The sequence below is a fragment of the Papio anubis genome, chromosome 17 (assembly GCF_008728515.1).
Source record: "Papio anubis isolate 15944 chromosome 17, Panubis1.0, whole genome shotgun sequence".
Classification (NCBI taxonomy): Eukaryota; Metazoa; Chordata; class Mammalia; order Primates; family Cercopithecidae; genus Papio; species Papio anubis.
Window position 1 is genome coordinate 18,729,175 of NC_044992.1, and position 6,874 is coordinate 18,736,048.

Below are 6,874 nucleotides of genomic sequence, written 5' to 3' on the forward strand. Positions count from 1 at the left end.
AAAAGACCTCTGATCGCGGACTGGCTCTTGTGGGTTTACAAAGGTTTCGTATTTTCACACCGTCGGGTCCTGAAAAGATCTTTTGACATATAGGGCCTAACTGTAATACATTGAAATGTTAAGTCTCTACCCGAAAGTGAACACGGGTTGTATGTTACAGGTATGTTTGCTCAGTACACGTCAGGACTGCCTTGATGAATATTCATAGCATAGCTCCTCCTGTAATATGTTGAATATGTATGCTTAGCCAACGTGTCCAGCATAACTTCTACCCTAACCCTTCCTCCTCTGAAGTGCCTATCTCTAGTCTTGGTCAGAGGCATGTTTTCCAGCCTGTGGGATGGCCACCTTGGGGGCTGTAACCCTTCTATAAAAAATCAAGTCTCTTCCCTTTTTCTAAGTTTACATATTGTGGTTTTTCAAAAGTTAACAGTACAACTCTTTTTTTTTTTTTGAGACGAGTCTCTCCTGTCGCCCAGGCTGATTGCAGTGGCCGGATCTCAGCTCACTGCAAGCTCCTCCGCCTCCCCGGTTCACGCCATTCTTCCTGCCTCAGCCTCCCGAGTAGCTGGGACTACAGGCTACGCCACCTCGCCTGCTAGTTTTTTCAGAAGTTTTTAGTAGAGACGGGGTTTCACCTCGTGTTAGCCAGGATGGTCTCGGATCTCCTGACTCAAGGATCCGGGCCTGGCTCTCGCCTCCCAAAGTGCTGGATTACAGGCTTGGAGCCTACCGCTACCGCCAGTACAAACTCTTTGGAAGACACTTTATTAGTATCTGTCAATGTTGAGTACGTGCATTGTCTATGATCCAGCAGTTCCATTGCTAGGTATACAAACAGAAATGTAGACATACGTTCACCTGAATTCACAATCTAGAGTGTTTGTAACAGCACTGTTTGCAGGAGACATAAACTTGGCATTCGTGGTTTATGCGTACCATGTGATACTGAATAGCAATGAGAATGAGTGAAGGACCACAAGCTGTCTACGGATGACTCTCACATGCATGACGCTGAGTGAAAGAAAGCAGACACAAACCAGACAAAACTAAATCTAGAGGTTGCGATAGTGTTACCTTTTGGAGTACAGTAGTTGGATGGGAGGATGACGGGGTCTGTGACGGGCAAACTGGGTTTCCAGAAAAATGAGTGAATCCAGCTCATCCTGTACGAAGAGGCCCAGCACTCTCAGCCAGCTCCAGTGACCCAGATCCTATAGCCCCAGTTGAGTCACCACAGGCAAAACCACGTGGGGCAGAGATGAACCATCCCTGATGGCCCTACCAGAATTCCTGACCTACACAATTGGGAACCCTTAATTAATTAATTAGTTAATTATTTTTTTAAGAGATAGGATCTTGCTTGGTTGCCCAGGCTGGTCTTAAACTCCTGGGATCAAATGATCCTCCCACCTTGGCCTCTGAAAGTGCTGGGATTACAGGCATGAGCCATCGTGCCCAGTCTGTGAACAGTTTTTTAAAAATGTTGGCCAGGCACGGTAGCTCACACCTGTAATCCCAGCACCTCAGGCAGGCAGATCACCTGAGGTCAGGAGTTTAAGACCAGTCTGGCCAACATGGTGAAACCTCGTCTCTGCAAAAATACAAAAATTAGCCGGGCATGATGGCGGGTGTCTGTAATCCCAGCTACTCAGGAGGCTGAGGCAGGAGAATTGCTTGAACCCAGGAGGCGGAGGTTGCAGTGGGCCGATATCGCGCCATTGCACTCCAGCCTGGGTGACAGAGCAAGATGCCGTCTCAAAAAAAATGTTTTTTGGTTTAAGTGAGTAAGTTTTGCAAAACAGTAATAGATTACTGAAACAATATTCATCCTTGAGGGGCTACTGAGGAAGGAACCAAATCTTTCTTGTATTTGGGGTGTTAAATATGTTTAACAATGTTTAATATAAACAGTATAGGCAACATTTAACAACATTATATGCTAACATACAAAATTTAACATTTTACTTTTTGAATAAGCCAAATAACACATGCCATAAACACATACATGCCATTGAAGATGTAGCATACATTATTAATTAAATTACTTTGAGGATTTCTAAATTATTTATCAATATTTTGAAGCTGTTGAGTGTTCATTTGTCTGATGTAGCTCTCCCTAGTTAAATGAGGGCTCATCTGAACCATGGTTTAACAACAGTGAACTATATCAAACTCTTCTCATGACTTCCCCACTGGATTTAAAGTCACTAAGTGGCCTGTATTTTTTTTTTTTTTTTTTTTAAGAGATAGAGTCTCGCTCTGTCGCCCAGGTTGGAGTGCGGTGGTGTGATCTCGGCTCACTGCAAGCTCCGCCTCCCGGTTCATGCCATTCTTCTACCTCAGCCTCCCAAGTAGCTGGGACTACAGGTGTCCACCACCACGCCTGGCTAATTTTTTTTTTTTTTGTATTTTTAGTAGAGACGGGGCTACACTGTGTTAGCCAGGATGGCTTCTATCGCCTGACCTCATGATCTGCCCACCTCGGCCTCCCAATGTGCTGGAATTACAGGCGTGAGCCACCATGCCCGGCCTGGCCTGTATTCTTAATACCTAGAGAATGTTTCAATATTAACAATATTGTTCATGTCTCTGAATCTTCTTAATCCTTATAATAATGTCAGAGATTTAAAAAATGTATCCAACAGCTTTATTAGGAAGTATATATATAGTAATTTATTGGAATAAATACCTTATTTATTTTTAATTTTTATTTTATTTATTTATTTATTTATTTATTTATTTATTTATTTATTTTTGAGACAGAGTTTTGCTTTTGTTGCCCAGGCTGGAGTGCAATGGCACAATCTCGCTCATCAGAACTTCCCTCCCCGGAGCCCAACGCCCTGCCTCAGCCTCCCTCGAGTAGCTGGGATTACAGGTTTCAATCGCGTTTGAAGTTGATTTTGTACTTTTAGTAGAGATGGGATTTCTCCCATGTTGGTGAGGTTGAAACCTCTCACGTGAAACCCCGGCCTCTACTAAAAAATACACAAAAACTAGCCGAGTGGTGACTGGCGCCTGTAGTCCCAGCAACTCTGAGGCTGAGGCAGGAGAATGGCGAACTCGGGAGGCGGAGTTTGCAGTGAGCTGGAGATCCGGCCACTGTACCCAGCCTGGGCGACAGGAGCTGGTGACTGGCCTCAAAAAAAAAAAAAAAAAAAAAGAACCCAGGCTAAGGGAGAGAAGGGAAATGAGGGCGGAAGGTTGCCCATACTGAAGGAGTGTAAGCTTAAAGAGAAAAGTAGAGACACAGAGAAGGGGCGGGCGTGAGCAGTCAAAGTATACGCCCCCGAACACTGCCACCAAGGGAATGTGGTGAATGACCAAGCGCAGGCATCCCCGCAGTGATCAGATACCAATGGAGTGTGGGTGAATAACCAGGCAGGTGTCCCTGCAGTGATTAAACACCAAGGAAGACTGTTTCCCGAAGTCCGCAGACCGGGCGCCAGAGTTTTGGGTCCATGGATCAAATGTGTCTCCTTGGTTCTACTAGAAAAAGAACTGGAATTGGCTGACAGGGAGATTGGAGGATAGCAAGAGAGGAAGACTGAAGGGTAGCTAGAGAGACTGGAGAAGAGAGTGAAAAGACTGCTTACCCGGGACGGAAATTGGTGAGATGTTCTTGGCTGGTTGGTCTGAGGACCCTTGGTCGTAGGTGGATCTCCTCACGGGAGGAGGGGCGAGGACAGGGGACTGGTGTCCTGATCGAGTCCCCCTCCTGTCCCGGTCGCCGGCACCAAATGTAACACGCGGTCCACGCCAAGAGACTAAACAGGCTTTGTGAGCAACAAAGCTGTTTATTTCACTTGGGTGCAGGCGGTTGAGTCCAAAAAGGAGTCAGACATTTTTTTTAAGACAGCCCACCACCTCAGCCTGCCAGTTTTGCATTTTTTAGTAGAGAGGGGTTTCACCATGTTAGCCAGGATGGTCTCGACCTCCTGACCTTCGCGGACGCCCTCGCCTCGGCCTCCCAAAGTGCTGGGATTACAGGCTTGAGCCATACCGCTTTTTTTTTTTGACAGAGTCTTTGGCTCTTTGTCTCCAGGCTGGAGTGCAATGGTGCAATTTCGGTTCACTGCAACCTCCGCCTCCTGGATTTAAGCGATTCTGCTGCCTCGGCCTCCCAAGTAGCTGGACTTACAGGCATGTACCACCACACCTGGCTAATTTTATATTTTTAGTAGAGACGGGGTTTCTCCATGTTGGTCAGGTTGGTCTTGAACTTCCGACCTCAGGTGATCCACCTGCCTCAACCTCCCAAAGTGTTGGGATTACAGGCATGAGCCACTGTGCCCAGCCTCGTGTTTTTTTCTTAAAGGTTAGTTACAATGTAGAGTCTGAACCATATCAATGAACTGTTCATAGTCTGTTATATTGAAATCTATTGCTGGCTCTTGCACTTTGATCTGTCACCTAAACATGATTTTTTATAGCATGCACTGGTCATTTGGAAAACATTGGTTTGGCCAGGTTTGGTGGCTCATGCCTATAATACCAATGCTTTAAGAGGCTGAGGTGGGAGCATCACTGGAGGTTAGGAGTTTGAGACCAGCCTGGGCAACACAGTAAGACCCCCATCTCAAAAAACAATTGGACTGGGCTAGGCATGGTGGCTCACGCCTGTAATCCCAGCATTTTGGAAGGCCGAGGTGGGTGCATCACCTGAGGTCAGGAATTAACAACATGGTGAAAGCCCGTCTCTACTAAAAAAATTAGTCAGGTGTGGTGGTGCACACCTGTAATCTCAGCTACTTGGGAGGCTGAGGCAGGAGAATTGCTTGAACCTGGGAGGCAGAAGTTGCAGTGAGCCAAGATTGCGCCACTGCACTCCAGCCTCAGTGACAGAGCAAGACTGGGTTTCAAAAAACAAACAAAAAAAAATTGGACTGGATAATGCAGATCTTCCAAATATTGGCACATTTTATTATACAGCATTTTACAAATCACATTTGTTTGCCGGTGTGGTGACTCACAGCTGTAATCCCAGCACTTTGGGAGGCCAAGGTAGATCACTTAAGCCCAGGAGTTGGAGACCAGCCTGGGCAACATAGCAAGACCTCTTCTCCACAAAAAAATCACGGTGGCACACACTGGTGGTCCCAGCTACGAGGGAGGCTGAGGTGGGAGGATCACTTGAGCATGGGAGTTTGAGGCTGCAGTGAGCCATGATCAGACCACTGCACTCCAGCCTGGGTGACAGAGTAAGACCCTATCTTAAAAATGAAGAAAATAAAATGTCTTTTAAAAACCCAATAGTCAATTGGTCAGCTGTTCTTTAAAGCAAAGATGGAATTCCATGAAAACGGTGGCTAAGTCGGCTGACCATCCAGACAACTGCACAGTGCTTTTCCTGGGGACAGCCATCACACTGCACTGTGCAGAAGTGCTTTATGCAGACTTCCCATTTGTTACGCACATTAAAATACATGTACTCGAGGGTTGATATTTAATGAAATTACCAATTGCTATCCTTCCCCAATAACATTCCTATGGGAAATGGTTTTTTTTTTTTTTTTTTTGAGATGGAGTCTTGCTCTGTTGCCCAGGCTGGAGTGCAGTGGCGTGATCTCAGCTCACTGCAATCTCCACCTCCCGAGTTCAAGCACTTATCCCTGCCTCAGCCTCCTGGGTACTGGGATTACAGGCAACTGCCACCACGCCCAGCTAATTTTTATATTTTTTAGTAGAGACAAGGTTTTGGCATGTTGGCCAGGCTGGTCTTGAACTCCTGACCTCAGATGGACCCACCCACCTCGGCCTCCCAAAATGTTGGGATTACAGGCATGAGCCATCGCGCCTGGCAGGTGTTTTCTTTTTTTATGGTGAGTGCACGGTGGTGAAGATTTCAATAATGAGTGGCACAGGTCAGCGTCACTGTCCAGATTTCCACTGAGATGCGTTTCGTCTATCCTTGCTTTTGCATCATCCGTGCAAACATTCACATGGTGACACCCCATCTTAGTCTGATTATGAAGTTTTGACCTCGCAGACCTCCAGAAAGGGTCTCGGGGACCCTTGGGCACCTGTGGGATGATGTCTTGTGAACTGCTGGACTAGCACTAGAGAGAGACATCTTAACGTCAGCCTCTTTGTAGGGGCAGACAGGGCGTTTTTCAGGCAGACGGGCCCAACAGGGCCATTAGCTGGGCCTGGTCCATTTACAGCAAACTTATTTCCCCCTGCATCTCCTGCATCATGTTTCCTGGGGACAAACCCGTCTTTCCTGGGAAGAGCTCACTCACATTTGATGGCATAGAGGCCCAGAACCGAACCATCAGTGATGCCAAACTGGATGCTATGTGAGGACAGGCTTGGCATCGGGAAAGGCTTTGGGAGGATGTGGAGGAGAAAGTGGTCAGTCTTGAGAGAAAAGGCGGCCTTCTTTGGGCAGAATGTGGGGGAAGACATTTTAAATGGTGGGCATTGCTTGAGGATAGGTACCAGTTCTGAAGTGTGAAACCCACCGAGGAGAGAGGAGATGTGTAGTTCAAGTAGTGGTGTTCTGGCTGGGTGAAGTGGCTCATGCCTGTAATCCCAGCACTTTGGGAGGCTGAGGCAGGTGGATCATCTGAGGTCAGGAGTTCGAAACCAGCCTGGCCAACATGGTGAGACCCCCATCTCTACTAAAAATACAAAAATTAGCTTGGTGTGGTGTAATCCTAGCTACAAAAATTAGCTGGGTGCTCCTGTAATCCCAGCTACTCAGGAGGCTGAGGCAGAAGAATCGCTTAACTCAGGAGGTGGAGGTTGCAGTGAGCTGAGATTGCGCCACTGCACTTCAGCCTGGGCAACAGAGTGAGACTCTGGACTTTATTCAGTGGACAATAGGAACTTCATGAAACATACAGGTGATTTCTACATTTAATACAAA